This window comes from Xenopus laevis, chromosome 1L, assembly GCF_017654675.1.
Source record: "Xenopus laevis strain J_2021 chromosome 1L, Xenopus_laevis_v10.1, whole genome shotgun sequence".
NCBI classification, from domain to species: Eukaryota; Metazoa; Chordata; class Amphibia; order Anura; family Pipidae; genus Xenopus; species Xenopus laevis.
The window spans coordinates 22,381,880-22,405,956 of record NC_054371.1 but is presented as its reverse complement, the minus strand read 5'-3'; positions in this window follow the sequence as shown (position 1 = coordinate 22,405,956).

Genomic DNA, 24,077 nt, shown 5'->3' with positions numbered 1-24,077 from the left:
AAATCCGGTGTTGGTGTGTTGATACATCAATAGGATACCATAGGCCCCCATTATGATATGTTTGGCCCCAGTGGCAAAGTATCTTGGACTCAGTGTGTTGGTGGTGATAAAGATCAGCTCCTTATTTGCTCTTGGTTGTGCCTGTCTATTTTGTCCCTGGTCCCTTTAAGTCGGTGTCAGCAGAGCTGCAGTGTTGTCCCTACTGTCAGTGATTACAGTAAACGTGCGAAGGAACACGCGGAGCCTGGAGATTGGTGGAAAGAGTTTATGGTTGTTTTGCAGTTATACACAGGGAAGGATCAGTGAGAGTCAATGTAATGCCAGCAGAATGTTCCTCAGGTCTCTGATACACCTCATGCACCTCATATAAATCCCATTGAGGTTTTGTAGTAGTCAGAAATGCTTCCAGAGGTCCCACATTGTGTCGTGTTGCACAGACAATGTACAGTATATTGTGCCGTATTGCACAGACAATGTACAGTATATTGTGCCGTATTGCACAGACAATGTACAGTATATTGTGTCGTGTTGCACAGACAATGTACAGTATATTGTGTCGTGTTGCACAGACAATGTACAGTATATTGTGTCGTGTTGCACAGACAAGAACAGTATATTGTGTCGTGTTGCACAGACAATGTACAGTATATTGTGTCGTGTTGCACAGACAATGTACAGTATATTGTGTCGTGTTGCACAGACAATGTACAGTATATTGTGTCGTGTTGCACAGACAATGTACAGTATATTGTGTCGTGTTGCACAGACAAGAACAGTATATTGTGTCGTGTTGCACAGACAATGTACAGTATATTGTGTCGTGTTGCACAGACAATGTACAGTATATTGTGTCGTGTTGCACAGACAAGAACAGTATATTGTGTCGTGTTGCACAGACAATGTACAGTATATTGTGTCGTGTTGCACAGACAAGATCAGTATATTGTGTCGTGTTGTACAGACAATGTACAGTATATTGTGTCGTGTTGTACAGACAATGTACAGTATATTGTGTCGTGTTGCACAGACAAGAACAGTATATTGTGTTGTGTTGCACAGACAATGTACAGTATATTGTGTCGTGTTGCACAGACAATGTACAGTATATTGTGTCGTGTTGTACAGACAATGTACAGTATATTGTGTCGTGTTGCACAGACAAGAACAGTATATTGTGTCGTGTTGTACAGACAATGTACAGTATATTGTGTCGTGTTGTACAGACAATGTACAGTATATTGTGTCGTGTTGCACAGACAAGAACAGTATATTGTGCCATGTTGCACAGACAATGTACAGTATATTGTGTCGTGTTGCACAGACAAGAACAGTATATTGTGCCATGTTGCACAGACAATGTACAGTATATTGTGTCGTGTTGTACAGACAATGTACAGTATATTGTGTCGTGTTGCACAGACAAGAACAGTATATTGTGCCATGTTGCACAGACAATGTACAGTATATTGTGTCGTGTTGCACAGACAAGAACAGTATATTGTGCCATGTTGCACAGACAATGTACAGTATATTGTGTCGTGTTGCACAGACAAGAACAGTATATTGTGCCATGTTGCACAGACAATGTACAGTATATTGTGTCGTGTTGCACAGACAATGTACAGTATATTGTGTCGTGTTGTACAGACAATGTACAGTATATTGTGTCGTGTTGCACAGACAATGTACAGTATATTGTGTCGTGTTGCACAGACAATGTACAGTATATTGTGTCGTGTTGCACAGACAATGTACAGTATATTGTGTCGTGTTGCACAGACAATGTACAGTATATTGTGTCGTGTTGCACAGACAAGAACAGTATATTGTGTCGTGTTGCACAGACAATGTACAGTATATTGTGTCGTGTTGCACAGACAAGAACAGTATATTGTGTCGTGTTGTACAGACAATGTACAGTATATTGTGTCGTGTTGTACAGACAATGTACAGTATATTGTGTCGTGTTGCACAGACAAGAACAGTATATTGTGCCGTGTTGCACAGACAATGTACAGTATATTGTGTCGTGTTGCACAGACAATGTACAGTATATTGTGTTGTGTTGCACAGACAAGAACAGTATATTGTGTCGTGTTGCACAGACAATGTACAGTATATTGTGTCGTGTTGCACAGACAATGTACAGTATATTGTGCCGTATTGCACAGACAATGTACAGTATATTGTGTCGTGTTGCACAGACAAGAACAGTATATTGTGTCGTGTTGCACAGACAATGTACAGTATATTGTGTCGTGTTGCACAGACAATGTACAGTATATTGTGTCGTGTTTCACAGACAATGTACAGTATATTGTGTCGTGTTGCACAGACAATGTACAGTATATTGTGTCGTGTTGCACAGACAAGAACAGTATATTGTGTCGTGTTGCACAGACAATATACAGTATATTGTGTCGTGTTGCACAGACAAGAACAGTATATTGTGTCGTGTTGCACAGACAATGTACAGTATATTGTGTCGTGTTGCACAGACAAGAACAGTATATTGTGTCGTGTTGCACAGACAATGTACAGTATATTGTGTCGTGTTGCACAGACAAGAACAGTATATTGTGTCGTGTTGCACAGACAATGTACAGTATATTGTGTCGTGTTGCACAGACAAGAACAGTATATTGTGTCGTGTTGTACAGACAATGTACAGTATATTGTGTCGTGTTGCACAGACAAGAACAGTATATTGTGTCGTGTTGCACAGACAATGTACAGTATATTGTGTCGTGTTGCACAGACAATGTACAGTATATTGTGTCGTGTTGTACAGATAATGTACAGTATATTGTGTCGTGTTGTACAGACAATGTACAGTATATTGTGTCGTGTTGTACAGACAATGTACAGTATATTGTGTCGTGTTGCACAGACAATGTACAGTATATTGTGTCGTGTTGCACAGACAATGTACAGTATATTGTGTCGTGTTGCACAGACAATGTACAGTATATTGTGTCGTGTTGTACAGATAATGTACAGTATATTGTGTCGTGTTGCACAGACAATGTACAGTATATTGTGTCGTGTTGTACAGACAATGTACAGTATATTGTGTCGTGTTGCACAGACAATGTACAGTATATTGTGTCGTGTTGCACAGACAAGAACAGTATATTGTGTCGTGTTGTACAGACAATGTACAGTATATTGTGTCGTGTTGTACAGACAATGTACAGTATATTGTGTCGTGTTGCACAGACAAGAACAGTATATTGTGCCGTGTTGCACAGACAATGTACAGTATATTGTGTCGTGTTGCACAGACAAGAACAGTATATTGTGTCGTGTTGTACAGACAATGTACAGTATATTGTGTCGTGTTGCACAGACAAGAACAGTATATTGTGTCGTGTTGTACAGACAATGTACAGTATATTGTGTCGTGTTGTACAGACAATGTACAGTATATTGTGTCGTGTTGCACAGACAAGAACAGTATATTGTGCCGTGTTGCACAGACAATGTACAGTATATTGTGTCGTGTTGCACAGACAAGAACAGTATATTGTGTCGTGTTGCACAGACAATGTACAGTATATTGTGTCGTGTTGCACAGACAATGTACAGTATATTGTGTCGTATTGCACAGACAATGTACAGTATATTGTGTCGTGTTCCACAGACAAGAACAGTATATTGTGTCGTGTTGCACAGACAATGTACAGTATATTGTGTCGTGTTGCACAGACAATGTACAGTATATTGTGTCGTATTGCACAGACAATGTACAGTATATTGTGTCGTGTTCCACAGACAAGAACAGTATATTGTGTCGTGTTGCACAGACAATGTACAGTATATTGTGTCGTGTTGCACAGACAATGTACAGTATATTGTGTCGTGTTGCACAGACAATGTACAGTATATTGTGTCGTGTTGCACAGACAAGAACAGTATATTGTGTCGTGTTGCACAGACAAGAACAGTATATTGTGTCGTGTTGCACAGACAATGTACAGTATATTGTGTCGTGTTGCACAGACAATGTACAGTATATTATGCCGTGTTGCACAGACAATGTACAGTATATTGTGTCGTGTTGCACAGACAATGTACAGTATATTGTGTCGTGTTGCACAGACAATGTACAGTATATTGTGTCGTGTTGTACAGATAATGTACAGTATATTGTGTCGTGTTGTACAGACAATGTACAGTATATTGTGTCGTGTTGTACAGACAATGTACAGTATATTGTGTCGTGTTGCACAGACAATGTACAGTATATTGTGTCGTGTTGCACAGACAATGTACAGTATATTGTGTCGTGTTGTACAGATAATGTACAGTATATTGTGTCGTGTTGCACAGACAATGTACAGTATATTGTGTCGTGTTGTACAGACAATGTACAGTATATTGTGTCGTGTTGCACAGACAATGTACAGTATATTGTGTCGTGTTGCACAGACAATGTACAGTATATTGTGTCGTGTTGTACAGACAATGTACAGTATATTGTGTCGTGTTGTACAGACAATGTACAGTATATTGTGTCGTGTTGCACAGACAATGTACAGTATATTGTGTCGTGTTGCACAGACAATGTACAGTATATTGTGTCGTGTTGTACAGACAATGTACAGTATATTGTGTCGTGTTGTACAGACAATGTACAGTATATTGTGTCGTGTTGCACAGACAATGTACAGTATATTGTGTCGTGTTGTACAGACAATGTACAGTATATTGTGTCGTGTTGCACAGACAATGTACAGTATATTGTGTCGTGTTGCACAGACAATGTACAGTATATTGTGTCGTATTGCACAGACCTGAATAAAAAGTACATACAGTATCTTTGTGTTTAATGGCATTATCAGAAAAAAACTGCAAGAAAACTATAGAGGCCAATAATGAACTCATAATTTACTTTTAGGGGCATATTTATTATATTTATTACGGTACGCCGTGTGTAAAAAAAACAGTGGGAAATACAGCATATATCGCCAAGCTTCGCTGTTTGTAATAAAACAACATAACATTTTCATGTGTTTTTATCTTAGAGTGACTTCAGCCGGAAATCGGCATGAACTCATCCAATGAGGGTTTGGGTAGCCACACAGCCCAGATAGTAAATCACTAGCCGCCGTTGGCATTACAAACTTGTAGTTTAAATTTGTAACTGCCCATCTTTTCCTTGCTTTCCTTTCACCGATAAACCCTGCCTTTTAAACCCTCCCTCCCTTTAGTATGTATATTTATATATTTAATATTATATAATGGCTAATTCTAAACAACTTTTCAATTGGCCTTCATTATTTCGTTTTTTTAGGTTTTGAATTATTTTCCTTCTTCTTCTGACTTTTTCCAGCTTTCAAATGGGGGGTCACTGACCCCATCTAAAAACAAATGCACATATATTGTTATTGCTACTTTTTATTACTCATCTTTCTATTCAGGCCTCTCCTATTCATATTCCAGTCTCTCATTCAAATCAGTGCATGGTTGCTAGGGTGATTTGAACTCAGCAACCAGACTTCTGAAGTTGCAAACTGGAGAGCTGCTGAATAAAAAGCTAAATGACTCAAAAACCACAAAAAAAAAAATCAAATCAAATTTCAAATTGTCACTCTCTACATCATACTAAAAACTCATTTAAAGGTGAACAACCCCTTCAGTGATCTGAAAATGATCTGATCCCCTTATATAATAATTAGATCAATAATTACATCGCCATCTGATAATGAGATCTGGAATTGATATACTTAAAACATTTTGGCATCATTTTGGCTGAGTCCTATTTCATTTAACCTTACCCAAACCTGCCCATGTTATGTTCCATGAAATCACATGGTTCTTGTTATGCAGCAGATTTATAACTGAATATGAGAATATTCTTTAGAGTTAAGATGGGTGTATCATTTAATTGATATCATTCATGCGTGACTACTATACTTAGGGGTATAATAATAGATGCAGCAGACCCAGGGTCTCCTTGGGAAATCCAGGAGTAAAGAGGGCCCTAATTGACTCATAACATATATATATATATATATGGCAGGCTGAGTGTCCCTAAATCTTTTAGGCTATGTGACTCGTACACAACATATGTTGGGCAGCTCTCTTTTATCACTGCACCAGTTACAATATCCAGGAATCTCCACAGACATCAAACTGACCTTTTGCTGTTTGGAACTAGGACCACCCAGTGAGCCATAAGCCCATCACAGACAGTCCTACAAATAGTTTAGCTCTGTTGCATTTAGTGACTTAAATAAATGTATATTCCAAGATATATGGAACAATATATCAAAGAAGAACTGTGCTCTCCATCAGAACTTCAACCAATCAGTGTAGAGATCTGTATTTGTTACATTTAATAATGAGAGACAATTAGAGAGGGAAGAATAATCAAATCTAAACAAAAAGGGCTAAGATAATGTAAACACATAATAGAGATGAGTGTACACATTCCTACGCAAACCTCACAAACGACATTCATTTTCTTTATGACTGTTATCTTGAGTTCCGAAATGTTTATTTTCTGTGCAGTACTGAACTCCCCTTACAGAACTGTCATTATGTTTTATAGCCGGGGACCAGAATGTGCATGTTGGTCTAATCTGTAGTGAGGGGCGAATTTATTCGCCAGGTCGTGAATTGCAGTGAGAAAGTTTTGTTTTTGACACTGGCGACAATTCCGACCCCGGCAACAATTAAATGGATGACCATTGACTTTAATGTGCCTCAAAAGTCGCCGGCATCTGAACAGTTGCCGGCATAAATTTTCACCAATTTTGCAGGAAATTTGTGAATTTTGTGGCGAACCGAAACAAGAAAAATTCGCCCATCACTACTAATCTGCATCTAACAAGCACCCCAACCTGACTTGGCAAGCCACCTCTTTTTATAGGCCTTCACCCGATCTGTCCCCATTTCTGATGTAATAAAGGGGAAGGACAGAGCAGTTGCGACCCTATAAATAGAGGCGGACATGGGCATAGTTAGGTTACAGGCAGGGAGGGTGAAGGAAGAGCTTGGATAGAACTCGCCTGTGATCTGCAAATCTTGTATGAATGTCACCTGGACCTGCCAAATCCATCGGTCCCACGAGTTTCAGGATGAATGGAGTCTCCGTGCCCCATTTTTGAGCGCAAGGAACCTGCGGAAGCTCAGTGCACGGAAGGACACCGCAGGCCTATCTACTTTATCAAAATATCTTAAAATTTCTTTACCAATCTCAGACTTTGTTCATACTTATTAAAAATGTAAAGAACCATGACAACAGTTTTTCCATTTTTTATGCAGTTAATAACTATCAAACATTTGAGCTTTGGAAACCCTAATTCGAATAGATGAGTTTCAAATCTTGGTAAAAATTTGAATTAGAATGTTGATTAATCCTCTCCAAAGTGTGAAAGATTGAATTTGATACTGTTTTATGCAGTTTGCACCCTTTGCACTTTACTTTGTGTTTATTTAGGAACAAATTTAGTACATATTTCTTGTGGTTGCAGAATGTTTAATAAAAAAAAATTATAAAAACTAATATGTATCTAATGCATTTTTCTTACATAGAATCTAACAGCTGGCAACGGGTTAGACTAGGTTACCATAGAGTGACATTAGTATTGCCGTTTTGGATGGGTTTAATCCTCACAGGAATTATCAAATATGAAACTAAAAATTAGTAATACCCTGAGGAATACCAAAGGCATAGAAACAGCCCTGTTTGCAAGCAGGTCTTGTTATAAAATGGCAGAATCTACAATAGGAGTTTAAAAGTTGAAAAATCTATTTTTTCTCACTCTAATAAAAATTCGTCCAAAATCCCAAACCCGAATCCTCTTCATTTACCAATAATTCTTCTCACAAAAAGTCGGATTAAAAAAATGTTGTGATAACATCGTGCAGCAATTCGAATCGTGAGACTTTTTCAAATTGACACTTGACAATTGACGGCTCGAATTTATCGGACGCAGATCACGACGTCTAGAAACAACTTCAGGGATATCTGCCATTCACTTCTACATGATCTTGACAGGTTTGAGATGGAATATTTCAGATTCAGTTTTTTAGCAGCCTTGGGGTATTATAAAAACAATTAGAAACCTCTCTCTCATTTTTCCTAAGCAGAAGAACATCAGAGCAGCCTCTTTCTTTCTCCTGACAACTTCCTTGACTACTTGGTGGTCAGACTGGTCAGAAATTGACCAGCGGGTGGTGCTGTTGTAACAAAATTCATTCATATTAACAGCACATGTATCCCTTAATATCTTGGAATGAAAAAATAATAAATAATGAATGTACAGTGCAAATGCGCTTAGAATAGCACTCTCGTCAATTTTCACTTATTTGAAAGGCTTACTTATCCTTGTCCTGGGCAACATTATCATAGGTATATCTTTAATCTATTACTGCATCTCTAAGAAGCGTGTACAGGACAATTAATTGCTCAGCTGAACAAAAGTTGCAGGGGAGGTCAAGGTTATAAATACAGAAAAGAGACCCATGGCAATTGCTGATATATTGAAAATTAAATGATTAATTAAAGGGAATCCCAGCACATCACACACTGACAAGTCATATCCCAGTTCACCAACACAAAACAATAAATATTTGTTTGCTTCCATTTAACCGTGATAACTGGCTCTTAAAGTAATAGAAAAAATGATGCGGCAATGTGATTTCTCTTTGCAACTATACCCATGGTTTAATATGAGAGTAAGCTCTGAGTAGGACCCCACTGCCCCTGCACCACTGAACTAATATGCACAGAACCCAATGTCACTGTAGCACATGGCACAGACCCTAGTGCATCATAAATCCATAACTCACAACTGTCACTGGAACACTCCTGATATTTGGTCTCCAAAAGGGGCTACTCCAAAAGAGTCACTGGGAAATGGACAGGCAGGGATCAGTTGGATACAACTGGGCATAAACTCATATTCATGCATTAAAAGGGATGCCTTTATTTCTCATATGCTTGTGGATTAATGACTCAAAAGCTGGCATGATGGAGGTTGTTCCCCCTCAGGCATTGCATAAATAAACTACATTATACAATTTCTGCAGCCAGGGGCGTAACTACAGAGGAAGCAGACCCTGCAGCTGCAGGGGGGCCCAGGAGGTTTAGGGGCCCCATGAGGCCCTACTTAATGAGCATTTTCAATATATATTGGTAAAACAGGACAACCTCTGAATATTTTGGGGGCCCTAAAATAAATTTGCTGTGGGGCCCAGTAACATCTAGTTATGCCACTGTCTGCAGCTGTTAAACATTTACTAATATTGATCTTAGTTGACTAAATAAAGTTAGCTTGGAATGGAAAAAAAAGGAAGAAGCAGCACTGCATTTATACAAAAATTAATGAACCTCCCTTCCCCCATGTTTAACCCCGTTTAAATCCTGTGGGTGGCATTGCTGCATTCTGCACAGTTCCAGCTTCTTTCATAAAAGATGGGGCAAAGTGCAAAAACAATGTGAAATTGCTCTGCTTATTGTGCATTAGGGTGCAGCTCATTGGAGAACAAGGAGCTGCGTCTCAGTCTGAGTGCAGTGCTTTTGAGCTGTAGGAGGGACAACACATTGGCTTCCCCTAAATTGCCCCCTAGCCAGAGCATCATATTCAATGTATTTGGGGAATTTAGTGCATGCTGGAGGCTGCAAGGCTTGATCCTGCTGCAAGTCTATAGTCCCCTTGCACCTGACACTCATATCACTAGATTATGAATCCATCACCAATCCCACAAGTGCAAGTACTGCAATTTAACACCTTCTTAGGGCTCAAGCACTTGTGCCTTTGGATTTCAAAAATAGCCCCATGGTATAATCTTCCTGGGTTTCCTCTGGATACTTTTCATTTGTCCCACTATTGGCTCCTGATAAAACTGGCCCCAGTGTGAACGTGTTTGCGAATATGGAAGAAACATTAGATTGTAACCTCTGCTGGGGCAGGGGCTGATATGAATCACAAACGTCTGTGTAAAAATATATCAGTGCTATATATAAACAAAGGATAATAATTAAAAGCCAAAGAATTCCTAGATGGAGCTCTGTGATTGGCTGCCCGAAACACATCCTATCGGTGTCAGCTTACCAACCTAATGATCTACTGATGTTTGATAACAGCATTGAAAAGGGGAACAAACTACTCTGTCGTGGGAAAAATCATGTAAACAATAAGTTGGTGCTGTTGTGCAACTTGTGCTGGAGACACACAGCTTCAGGCTCAAGGGATCCCGTTATATACTGGGCCCCCCTGTGCATGCCATGGTGCACCCCAGCTTGCACATTCTGAATAACACATTATAGTGTCCTGTTCCAGATAATATAATGTGTGGCACAACGTCTGCCCCTTTTGGTGCAGAACTCTTTATGCTCCATTATCAACAGTTGCACTTCATGTGACAACATGCATTGCAAAATGCAAAAAGTCAGGGTACTTTGAACCTGTTTTTTTTTCTTTTCTTTGAACCCCATTTTTTTTGATAAGGAGACTCACACTGTGAGGACATTATAAATCAATGCACAGCACCCCTGATGGCACAGACTGCTTCTAGTGACAGGGTGTGGGAGACAGATGGTAGGTACATGTTTGCAGTTCGTGGATATGGCCTGATCCACCTGTAAAATAACTTTTATATTATTTTGGCAGTGGTTACACCTGGTTGCTTCTTATCTGCATTGACTAAAAAGAATGGAATTCTGGAAAATAATTTTAAATATTTCACAGGGGGCAAGGTGCAAAGTGTTGTGATTTTTGTAGACAATACACAGGCCCAGATTTCAATCTGAATCTCCCCTAGGCCATTCGTTCCCACTGCCCTCACTACCTGCTCGCACCCTTCCCAACGCTTGTACCCCTACTCTCTCCTGCTGATGTTCACCAATCACCGTCAAATTGTCCTTCCCAGTCCCTAATTGTGATGTGGCCAGTGGATGGCATGCCACCCCCCAGATCTTTGCTGCCCAAGACCTGGGCCTTTGTGGCCTGCCCACAAATCCAGGCCTGACAATATAGTTCTCATCCAGGGGATGGTTTGCACCCATCTCTGTAGACAGCACTGCCAGCACTTCATACAAGAGGGGCAGTACATGAACAGCGTTTAGCACCTCCCGTGGGTTCCAGCAAGAGTCCTTTATGTAGGAATTCCAAAACTTGCTCCGAGACCCATAATTAAGTGTTGCCTCCTTGATAAATGATCCCCAGGGGATTATTTTATAGGTAGGGCCAGAATTAACAGTAGAAAAAATCCTTCCTCTTATTTAGCACTCATAAGGTTTCTTTTCCACAGCTATGACAATAAGGAGATCTCCATGAATCACTGGGTGACATGTAACGCTGGTAACTAACCCAAAGGAAAAAGAGGCAGGAAACAATAGTCGGCGTCTTCAGTTTATTGCAGAAAACCACAAAAGCCTAGTAATCCTCGCTCCCCCCATATGCCCTGTATGTTCTTAATATCCCTTTGTTGTCGGGATTTATTAACACTTCCCTGGTCACTGTGTAAATATGATAATCTGCTGGAGCCTCAAGAGTTCCACTGTAAGGTCTATAGATGCACATTAGAACAATTCCACTGGGACCTCATTGTTATTGTCATCATCATCGTCTTATTTATATAGAAACAAGTCGCACTTAATGAGGAATGTGTAATCAGCTGCTGTGATAATGAGGTTTATTATTATTCTTTATTACAGTAAAGCAGCACTTTATAGTCATTATACAAAGTCCCTGCCCCGGTATCAGTATATGTGAACGGTATATGAGGAGCCCCATAGTGTTGGGATAAGGCTAGAGCTTACTCAGACTTGGTGGATTTGGTGAATAACCACGAATCTCTGCATTTTGAGCCAAAATCTGCCGATGTCTGTTTGTGCAGGAGCTGGTTCAACACTATTAAATGAGAAAAAGAAAGGTGGCTGCTGCCCGAGGTAGGGGCTAAAATCAACCGGCATATTTCAGCCAGCTAGTCTAAACACTGAGCCACCTTTCTGCTTAAATCTTATTTAAACTGAACTTATTTACTCTAGGAACCAGGCACTGGTTTGAACAAGATACAGGAATATGAATAGCAGAGGGCCTACATTGAAGGATAAGTACTACTAAAAAGTTACAATAAAAAATTGTAGCCTCACAGGGCATTAGTTTTTGGCTGTTGGGGTCAATAACCACCCCCCCCCATTTGAAAGCTGCAAAGAGGTAGAATAAAAAGGCAAAAAAAAAAAAACTATACAAAATAAATAATGAAAACCCATAGCAAATTTGACAGGAATAGGGCATGCTATAACATACTAAAAGTTTAAGGTATGCCTGCAGTTGATAATTTTATTGATCTGATCTTAATCTGATTCACAGTACATGCTAAGGGCTGCTACCAGTTGCCCGAGCAACTCACAATACTCAGTACAAATATATACATTAGCCCTGTAGTGCTTATGCTTGATCATTTCCAACAACCCATAAGAATGGCATCTGAGCATGTGCAGTGCCACTGACACACAAAAGATGGGCCTAGCAAGAAGAGAAGATGGGATTGATGCAGGGGACAACTTTTAAGGCCTGGATCATCACTGTTATAGGGCTGATGAACCTCCAGACTGGTACTGTAAATTCAAGCAGAAAATGCATTATTTGTAGCCTATTTATTTTAGGCTTTAGTTCTCCTTTAAAGTCAGCCAGAATGAGTCTTTTTTTTTTGCACGGAGTCATGGAAATCCTGTTAAAGGTACACCCCTGAGGACGGTCTGTTTGTGAGTCATTTTATTTATCAAAAGACAAGACAAAAAAGGTGTCTGCAGCAATGCACTCGCGGCGCTTCGATTTCTGAAGTGGCCCAAAATTGCCTCACGAGGAAACATCGGGCGACTTCGCAAATCAATGCGCCGCGAGTGCATTGCTGCAGACGATTTTTCCTTTTAGCAGGTGGAAGGCAGTTCGGGGAGATTGTCGCCCTGAAGAAGAGGCGATTAGTCGGCAGGCGACTAAATCTGCCCGAATCTGCCCATGTGCTAAAGCCCTAAAGGGGTGGTTCACCTTTAGGTTAACTTTTAGTATGTTATAGAATTTCAATTGGTCTTCATATCTAGTTTTTTCATTAATTGCCTTCTTCTTCTGATTCTTTCCAGCTTTCACATCTAAAAAACAACTGCTCCATAAGGCTACAAATTAATGGTTGTTGCATTTTATTATTATTTTTTTTTTTCGTTTATTCATAATCCAGTCTCTTATTTATGGTTGCTTGGGTAACTTGGTCGCTAGCAACCAGATTGCTGAAATTGCAAACTGGAGAGCTGCTGAATAAAAAGCTAACACTCAAAAACCACAAATAATAAAAAATTAAAAGCAAATGCAAATTGTCTCCGAATGTCACTCTATACATCAAACTAAAAGTTAATTTAAAGGTGAACTACCTCTTTAATATGGGATATTGTTGCTTTTCTATAATTTGGCTAGCAGACAGGAATATGGGATCTTAAAGGGGATGTTAACCTTTAGCTAAACTTTGAGTATGTTATAGATAGACTATTCCACACAATGTTTAAATTGGCATTTATTTAGTATTGTTTTTGAAATATTAGCCTTCCTGGTCTAGCTCTCTACAGCCCGCAGCATAAAATGCTGAATGCTTGTCAGGGTCACCGACTATAGCAGCCAAATATGATATTGACCGTAAGACCTCAATTTTATTATTCTTCTTATTTTTGCGTATTTTTCTTATGAGCCCCTCTATTTTACTTTTCCATCTTAATTTAAAACTGCTAGGGCAATTAACCAACAACAACATGAGAAAACCAAGCCTGAGAGCTGCAGAACAAAAATACTTCCATATTGACAAAAAAAACAAGACCATTCGCAAATTGCAATTGCAAAATTCTGCTATCTTGACATTAGTGAAAATCCAAATGCAGGACAAATCCACAGCAGTATTCTTAGACTGCAAAATCTTTTATTGGGAATGTAACCAGACACATATAGGGATGGGCGAATTTGACCCGTTTCGCTTCGCCAAAAATTTGCCGCCGGCGAATTGTCGCAGACGCCCATTAAAGTCTATGGGCGTCAAAAAATTTTGTCGCGCGGCGAAACTGTTTTGACGCGCGTCTTTTTTTTTTGATGCACGCTGCCATACGAGTCTATGGGCGTCATTTTTTCGGCGAAACTAGGCGAAAAAATTCGCCCATCCCTAGACACAACATGTTTCGGGCTAGGCCCTTTATCAAGTGCACAGGAACATACAAGGTGTGGGTATTTAAACATTTTGTGACCTTTCACCTAAAGTGATGCATTGTGGGCGAATCAAAATTACTATTAATTAAAACATTTAAATCAATTAAATCGATTGATATGCATAACACATACATTTTCAGTGTCCTAGAAGAATTCACTTAAGATCCATCAATTTGTGTAATAAACGTGTAATAAACGTGTAGAAAAAGTGTTAAAGCATCAAAAAAATTTTTTACAAAATTTAAGACCAATAAGAAAGTCCATCTCTTAAATTCCACTTGTCGCCAGGCCATTACTTCAATCGTCTAGCCTACACGTAAAGGAAACTGCCGTTAGGCCTATCCAAGGCACTAGCTATAGAAAATGTTGTTACTCACGTATCATTAGTAGTTATTTAAAACATTGTTGTTTTATAAGTTAATAACTTCTTTTACATAATGTTGTTACTATGACAACAATGTTGCATTTACATATAAATGCAGCATAATGTAGCCAACAAGTAATTTTAGTCTCCTGTGTCAAACTCACCATTAGCTGATACGGCAGGAGATCCGTAAAGACTAGTTGACTGTCAATATCTCCTATAGAAGAAATAAATAATTAACATTTTAAGATTCAAATTTACAGAAAGCATGATAAAATTTAGTTGTTCGTTCATCCCTTTAGGATAAACACAATCCAGGCGTCTAATCCAACGTGCTTCTCTTTGCAATAACATGGTATTCCTATCACCCCCTTTGGGTGGTTTCGGTACGGTCTCCAACACCTTCCATTTTAGTTGGCAGGCATTATGTTTAGCGATGGCAAAGTGTCTAGATACTGGAGTATCATTATGAGTGTCTGCTTTGAAATTTCTGATATTATTTTTATGTTCCTTAATTCTAATATTGACAGAACGAATCGTTTTACCCACATATAATTTCCCACATGGACATTTCAGTGCATAGACCACGAAGTTAGTGGTACAGGTGGCAAAGGGCATTAATTTTATTTCTTTACCTGTTATTGGATGATTTATGTTAGCACCTTTTATGATTGAGTTGCAACAATTGCAACTCATACAGGGAAAAGTTCCTATCTTAGGTATGCCCTTAAATATATGGGTTTTGTTGTCAGGGCCTGAAGTGGGGCATAATATATCCCGCAAGGTTCTACCTCTTTTATAGGCAAAGCGTGGCTGGTTGGGAAAAATTGCTCCATATTTGGGGTCAAGTTGTAGTAATGGCCAATATTTTTTAATTACAATTTAGATGCTTTTGCTCCGTCTATCATATTTGCTGATAACGGTTAGTCTGTTAGTATCTCTTGGTTTCTGCTTAGTACTCAACAGGTCTTGACGGGATAGTTTTTGAACCTCATTGTTGACCTGAGACAATTTGCCCTTAGGTTATCCTCTTTCTAGGAACCTTTTAGTTAGTTCGTTTGCTGCTTCTTTATAAGCAGTATCAGTGGATGCTATTTTCCTCGCCCTTATATATTGGCCTTGACATTAGTAAATGTTCATTTGGAATGCATCATGCAAAGCTATAAACATGTACATGCAAAGAAAGCATCAGCCCAAGGACTATAGGGTCATTTTTCTTTGAATGCAGATGCAAGTTCAAGAGCTCTAAGGGGTGCAAAATCATGCCCCCTAGTGGTCATTTTAAAAAGCACCAGTGTCTGAATGAAGCTAAGTTAGGGGGCAGGAGGGGGGACGTCTACATGCCTATGGGAAAACACGCTGAGGCAGTTCGGGGAGATAGTCGCTCAGAAGAAGAGGCGATTAGTCGCCAGGCGACAAAATCTCCCCAAATCTCCTCGTGTGGACTAACCCTTAATATTAATTTAAGATGTGCTTGTGTTGGGGGTCTTGCTGCACTCTGCTCCTTGCTGGGCTCTACATCTTAGGCATTAGTACCCCTTAGCAACCCCTTCACATTGGTGCTGCCTGCTGAATTGCAAGTGCGTCTATTCTGTAGTGCGGCATGGCACACACGGCGTTTCATTTTCCGAAGTCGGCCAAAGTTGCCTCACAAGGAAACTTCGGGGCGACTTCGGAATACGAAACACTGCATGTGCCATGATGCAGGCGACTTTTCGTTATAGCCGGCGGAATACAGGGGGAAGCTGTTCGGGGAGATTGGTCGCCAGGCGACTAAATCTCCCTGAATTGCCAGGTGTGCACTTACCCAAAGAGAGTGATATCCTGAGACAATTAGCAACTGGTTTACATTTTTTATTATCTTTTTATTCAGCAGCTCTCCGGTTTGCAACTTCAGTGATCTGGTTGTAAGGGTCCAAGTTACCCTAGCAACCATTCATTAATTTGAATAAGAGACTGGAATATGAATTGAAGAGGGCCTGAATAGAATGATGAGTAATCAAAAGTAAACAATACATTTGTAGCCTTACAGAGCATTTGTTTTTTAGATTGGGTCAGTGACCCCCCATTTGAAAACTAGAAAAGGGTCAGAAGAGGAAGACAAATAATCAACAAACTATATAAAATTAATAATGAAGACCAATTGAAAAGCTGCTTAAAATTAACTTTCTATAACATATTAATGCTAACTTAAAGGTGATATACCCCTTTTAGTAAGACATACACAATGAGATGTTTGTTTTTTTTAAAGATTTTATTTTTTGAGTTTTCATAGTAAATACAAACAACAATACAAGTTATACAACCTTAGAAAGGAAAGAGAAACAAAGGAAAGGAAAGAGAAAGATTCTGAAGGGCCATAAGAGGTGGGGTCAGGTGAGTTACACATCTACATGTTTAAGTGTCTATAGACCACATTATTATATTTGCACTGCTACCCAGGTACCCCACACTGCGTCAAACGTTTTTGGGAAGCCTCTGGCTACATATGTGAGTTTAAATCAAAGGTAAAGAATCATTGATTAGTTTTTTCCAAAAATTGAGCAAGGGGGCTGTCTAAGGACTCTTACTCACTGGCGTTCTGACCTGCGCTCCCTTGCGTCCCGTTTTTTGGCGTTCAGCCGCAGGGGAGCACAGGAATAGACGCATGTCATTATTTAAAATGGGGCTGTACTCACTCAGGCGCGTGTAGGCGCAGAACGCAGGAAAAATGCAGCATGTTGCGTCTCAACCTGCGTTCGGCGCCTACTCGCGCCTGAGTGAGTACAGCCCCATTTGAAATAATGACATGCGTCTATTCCTGCGCTCCCCTGAGGCTGAACGCCAAAAAACGGAACGCAGGGGAGCGCAGGTCAGAATGCCAGTGAGTAAGAGCCCTAAGGGCTCTTACAGACGAGAGTTTGAAGCTGCGCTCCCACAGGGGAGCGCAGGAGTAGATGTATTCAGTTTTTTTTTCAATGGGGCTGTACTTACACAGGCGCATGTAGGCGCCGAACGCAGGAAAAATGCAGCATGTTGCGTCTCAACCTGCGTTCGGCGCCTACATGCGCCTGTGTAAGTACAGCCCCATTGAAAAAAAATGAATGCATCTGCTCCTGCGCTCCCCTGTGGCTAAACGCATAAAAACGTAACGCAGGGGAGCACAGCATCAAAAGCTCGTCTGTAAGAGCCCTTCGATTTCCAGTGAAGTAATATTGATTTTTGGCATAATAAAACAATTGCAAATAGCATAGTCTTGTGTATGAGTCCATGTTGGAGCCTTTCAGGATGCCCAGAAGGCAAATCAGAGGGGAGTTTGTATCAGGCAGGGTAAGTTCTGCTGCCATGTATTGTATAGCCTCTTTCCACACAATAAGATGTTAATGTAAACTGGACTGGTTCGGTTGTTTGGCCCCCAGGGAAAAGTTGGGATATTATCCAATATGATTTTTGATCCTGCCCCATTTTTATCCCATCCTCCTGGTTTTGGCCAGATCTGGTTAAGGCAGGACTTGGGGAAGGCCCCATACAAAGGCCAAAAAGTTGGTGACTCAGTCCATCTATGATTTAAAGGAAGTTCACAGCTGAAATGTCAGCAGAGCCAACTGCCAGCTTCAAAAGTTTAAAAAAAAATGCAGAATGCTCCAGTAAATGAAACAAAGCTCATACTAAGCTTTTATACATGTTATTTTTTGTAGTAAATTTGCCACTGGGTCCTTTCTTTCTAAGGGTTCTTACAGACGAGCGTTTTTACCTGCGCTCCCCTGCGTTCTGTTTTTCTGCGTTCAGCCGCAGGGGAGCGCTGGAGTAGACACATTACATTTTTTCCACTGGGGCTGTACTCACACAGGTGCGTGTAGGCGCTGAACGCAGGTTGAGACGCAACATGCTGCATTTTTCCTGTGTTCGGCGCCTACACGCGCCTGTGTGAGTACAGCCCCATTGGAAAAAATGTAATGCGTCTACTCCTGCGCTCCCCTGCGGCTGAACGCAGAAAAACAGAACGCAGGGGACCACAGGATTAAAACGCTTGTCTGTAAGAGCCCTAAAGGAAATAAAAGGGGTTTATTCACCTATTAACATCATCTTTTCAGCTCTAGTCTGCATTGGCAAATGTCTTCAGAAACCTTAGCTCACCCGAGACAGCAAATGAAGCTCATTCTGAGGGTGCCTGCAAATATTTAACAAGCAGCTGCATTTGTTTTGCTTAATGACTGCTTAAAAGGCACATTATAGAGAAGGAGCGGCACCTTAACATTAGTGTTTGCAGTGAAATGCATCCCAAAGGCCGTAAATGTCAATATTTTCCTTTCACTTACAGTTTTCTCTTACTGTGGTCACAGGACATTGGACAGTATTACTCATGCATGCCAGAGACAAGCCAGGGCAAAGTCAGGAGTCAAATGTTTGCTGGAATAAAGTCCCAGCACAAGTTACGGTTGCCACCTCACCCCTTTAAAGCTAACACATATGCAATCCATAGCCTGCAAGGCTAATTAACAATTAATTTAGATGCATGATGCATGGCTGCACACAGGTATAGGAGCCATTATATAGAAACCTGTTATCCAGAAAGCTCTGAATTACCATAAGGTCATCTCCCATAGACTCTATTTTATTCAGATAATCCAAATTTTTAAAAATGATTTTCTTTTTCTCTGTAGTATCTTGAACTAAACTAAGATATAATTAATCCTTAATGGAAGCAAAACCAGCCTATTGGGTTTAAGGTAGGGATGCACCGAATCCACTCTTTTGGATTTGACCGAACCCCCAAATCCTTCACGAAAGATTTGGCCGAATACCGAACCGAATCCTGATTTGCATATGCAAATTAGGGGTGGGAAGGGGAAAACATTTTTTACTTCCTTGTTTTGTGACACAAAGTCAAGCAATTTCCCTCCCCTAATTGGCATATATAAATAAGGATTATGATCCGGTTCAACCGGGCAGAAGGATCCTGCTGAAAAAGGATGAATCCTGGCTGAACCCTGAACCGAATCCTGGATTCGGTGCATCCATATTTTAATGTTTATTTGTTTTTCTACTTAATGTATTAAGATCCAAATTATGGAAAGATCCATTATCCAGAAACCCCCAGGTCCTGCTTTAACATCATCAAGATCAAAAAACAAAGGGCAAATAAGGCTTTAACCTTCATTTTAAAAAAATGAAATTAAAATCCAACTGTTTTTTTCATAATATGAAACCAAAACACTTGAGTCAGCTTACCGTCACAACACTGGGACCAAGGTTTGAAACAGGTGGTATGTTCTTATGGGAGTTATAAGCCAAAAATTGAAATTTGGCTGCAACAGGGGTCAGTAGCAGTAAGTTTGCACTAGTGAATCACATCAATTTCCTCCAAATAAAACTATGAGATCCAATAAGCTTGTGCCTTGTGTGCCATTGGCAGTCTTTAGTGTTCAGTGTGCATAATTTACAGGGATTTTAATATGTGAACCAATCAAAGCCATGGTGTATAAATTGGTTATGAACACGAAATCTTACACCTTTGCTTAGATCCCTAAATCACACCAAACTAATTCTTTGTAGCACATTGCCATATTCGTGGTCACAAACATGGCACAACACCAGAAAGAACTCGCTGCACACTTCTGTAAATGCTCGTTAACTTATTAATTGCTCTTATTTATTTTTATTGCACAAAATACTTCCAGTAAAGGATTTTCTGCACAGGTTATCATTTACTGTTAAATGACTAATGGCAGTAAGAAGGTGTTCCACAGAGCAGGACTGATTCCATTAAAGTTTTTGAATTATTTGCCTTCTTCTTCTGACTATTTCCAGCTTTCAAATGGAGGGTCACTGGCCCCATCTAAAAAAACAAATGCTCTGTAAGGCTACACATTTATTGCTATTGCTACGTTTTATTACTAATTCTTCTATTCAGACCCTCTCCTATTCACATTCTAGTCTCTTATTCAAATCATTGCATTGTTACTTGGGTAATTGGGACCCTAGCAACAAAATTGCTGAAATTTCAAACTGGAGAGCTGCTAAATAAAAAAACTAAATAACTCAAAATCCACAAATAATAAGAAATTTAAACCAATTGCAAATTGTCTCAAAATATCTAAATCTATATGATGGTGCCGCTCTGCTGCGCAGCGCCGAACACAATTTTTTTTTTTTGTAGAGTAGGGTCGTCCTGAGAAGGGGTCTGGGGCCAGTCCAACACTGCCTGAAGCGGCAAAAAGACCCAAAGTCATGAAAGGAGGTGAAGTTGAAGTCTTGAAGCCATGAATTCAATTCTACTGGACACCAATGTGTTTTTTTTTTTAAAAAACAAATGTTTAATCCCCTGGCCACCAATGTATTATTTTTATACTTTATAGTATTAAATAAATATTCTTTGGGGCCCCAATTTTTTTTTTCTTGTAAGGGGGGCACCACTGTTTTTTTTAAAAAACTTTTATGGGGGGCCCTGGTGCCAATGTTTCTTTAAAAAATATTCTTTGGGTCCCCAATTTTTTTTTTACTTGTAAGGGGGGCACTGGCACCACTGTTTTTTTAAAAAAAATTTATCGGGGGCCCTAGCGCCAATGTTTTTTTAACTTATTGGGGAGCCCTAGTCCCCAATAGCTTTTTATAACTTGTGTGGGGGGGGGGTTACCTTTTTTAATGCTGATGTCTGTGTGGTCTTTTAACTGTGGTGTGGAGTGGGCGGGATCTGGGGTGGGGCTTGGGGGTCGGGATGGGCGGGGCACAGAGGGCCCCAAAAATGTCATTGTACGGGCCCCGTGATTTCTAACGGTGCCCCTGAAAGAGGCCGCCCCTAGTAACTGGCTGCACTCTGCCGCCCGAATCAAGCTTCTAACCTTGCCTAATGGCAGGAGCGGCCCTGGTAGACAGAGATGGTGCCTAACATTAAACCCCTAGCAACAATGTGCATTACATGTGACTGGGTGGTAAAATGGTGTTCACTTACTCTTTGTCTTCAGAAGCTCAGTCAATGAGCCCCCAGCTAAAATTGTGCATTATGTGCAACCAAGTTGGTGGAACCATGCTTACTTGCGACCCCCTTGTGTCTGCAGTTTCGGGGGAAAATGCTGCATTGTGGGTTGAAAAAACATGACAGCTGCACTTTTCTCACTTCACTTGTAGATGTAAATGTGCCCTGTTATCTTATTGTTCTGCAACTTGAGCTGACGGCTGAGAATTGTAGTTGACGCATAGCATAGACAGTCCAACTTTTTATAAATAATGGAGCCTTACCACTGTAAGAGCTCGATTTTATACAACCCAATAAATGTAACATCTTTACTTTGCCTTTATTACAGCGCACTGCCATTTTAATAAATGCTAAACCTGTATTATAAATCTACACGGCATATGCAGCTGTATGATAAATGGTTTGTACCTCGGATGCCTGACAGAAGAGATTACCTTACATTTTCAAAGACCAAATGTCCAACGATCGTAAGGCTCATTTATGAGTCTTCTGAAAGTAGGTCAGTCCTAATCAGCGCCCCCACCCCTTCACATTAACATTGAAAGTCAGTTATTTGGATGATAGAAGCTTAGCAAAGGGCACCCAGACAATGCCACGTTATAGCATTTGTACAATAATTTCTGAAAGAAACATATGATATTTGAGTAAACGAACAAATTGAGTAAACATCAATCGTGTTGTATAAGGAGTGACTTTGGATGCAGCCTTCTGTATTTTTCTTAATTTTCTTTTTACCATTTACCTAAATGTGAGGATCAGAAACCCCTTAGGGTCAGGCTTTGTAGGAGCTGATTATTTTTAAAAAAGGATAGCTGTGTTTTTATCGACCATAAAGGTGGTCAAGTCATTCGCTTTTGTATGTTCGTAAGTGAAAATGGATAGAGCATTTATTTTATGCAGCAGCTATTTCATATTTTGGTACATCTTCCCACCCTTATTGAAGCCATATGCATGGGCACTGGGTACCACTTACGGTTGCCACCTGGCCGGTAAAAATGATGATTGAACCCAATGTAATTAATAGGGAATAAAGATAAATATATAGGAAGGCCAGTATTTTTTCACAGAAAAGGTGGCAACCCTAGTACCACTCTGTATTTAAAAGTGCCACTGGCACCAATTAAAGGGGAAGGACTATAAGAAGAGAAACCTGGGAAATTAGCTGCTCCTTAGCATGGCAATTATTTTACTGTTTATGGTTGCTATATATGAGAACCCCAGAGAGGTGTATCTGAACAACTGCTACAGGGTCAAAGGTTGGACACCCTCAGGGTTGGACTGGGCTAGCCAGGGAAAAAAATCTGATGGGCCCCTGGCTCTCATAGGCTCTGCTGACCCATATCAGCTATTGCCGCTGCCCCTGACCCTCCTCCCTGGCTCCAGTCACAGCTAGGGTTGCCAACTGGCCAGTATTTTAGCAGCCTGGCCGGTAAAAACTATGCTTGATCATGATGCCAATGTTATAAATAGGAAAAAACGGCAAGAATATAAGAAGGCCAGTATTTTTTTCCAGAAAAGGTGGCAACCCTAGTTGCAGCTGCGAGAAGGAGAAAGGTACACGTGGGGGGCCAGAGGGGGATTGTGGGTGTGGTTGCCACCTGGCTGGTATTATGCAGGCCTGGCCGGTAAAAATGATGGTTGATCCTAACGTTATTATTAGGGAAAAAATATAAATATATAGGAAGGATGGTATTTTTTTCTGGAAAAGGTGGCAACCCTAGCTGTGGGTGCCTTTGTGGCTGGGGGCTGAGTGTGTGTGTGTGTGTGGAGGGGGGGCTAAGGTTGCCACCTGTCCAGTTTTTTGCCGGCTTGGCTGGTAAAAATGATGGCTGATCCCAATGTTATTATTAGGAAAAAAGAGAAATATATAGGTAGGCCCGTATTTGTTTCCAGAAAACGTGGCACCTAAAGTGCCAGCCTTGGTGAGCCCCGGGCACCCTTCTTCATTGTTGGTTTTACTCCAGGGTTTGACTCCCTTAAATTAGGAAGTTGACCTCGGGAGTCATTATTAGCAAAGATACTGGAGCTCATTTATGAACCCTGGCCAATTTAATTTCTACAAAAGAAAATAAAACTTGTGGAAGGATTTTTCCAGGAACAATTTTGCATTTCCTTTTTATTTTAATAGAGGTCGGGGTAATTTGGGGGAGTGCCGCAGCTGCTTTCAATAGAGATCTCTATCCAGGTTTATGTTGTGTCAGGGGTATGTGATGGCCTAAGCTAGAGGGTTTAGTCTCTACGCTAGCACAAGCCCTGAGCCAGCCCTGGGAGCAGTGAAGCAAGACTGATCCGGCTCACATGTGGTAGGAATTAAGCATGTATAGAGTAAGATCTGCTCTGCTGGGAATTACCCTGCTGCGGTATCTTGTTCTAATGGAAACATATAGCAAATACGTTTTGTGCTGAGTAAAAGAACAATGCCTTCAAAATGGCCTTACTAAACATTTAATTTAAAGTACAGGACATTTCTTTATCAATGTTCCAAATTAGCTATCAAGGTTGGAATCCTCGGCAAAGGGCCACTAAATCTATAAAAATCTATTCATTGTTATATACA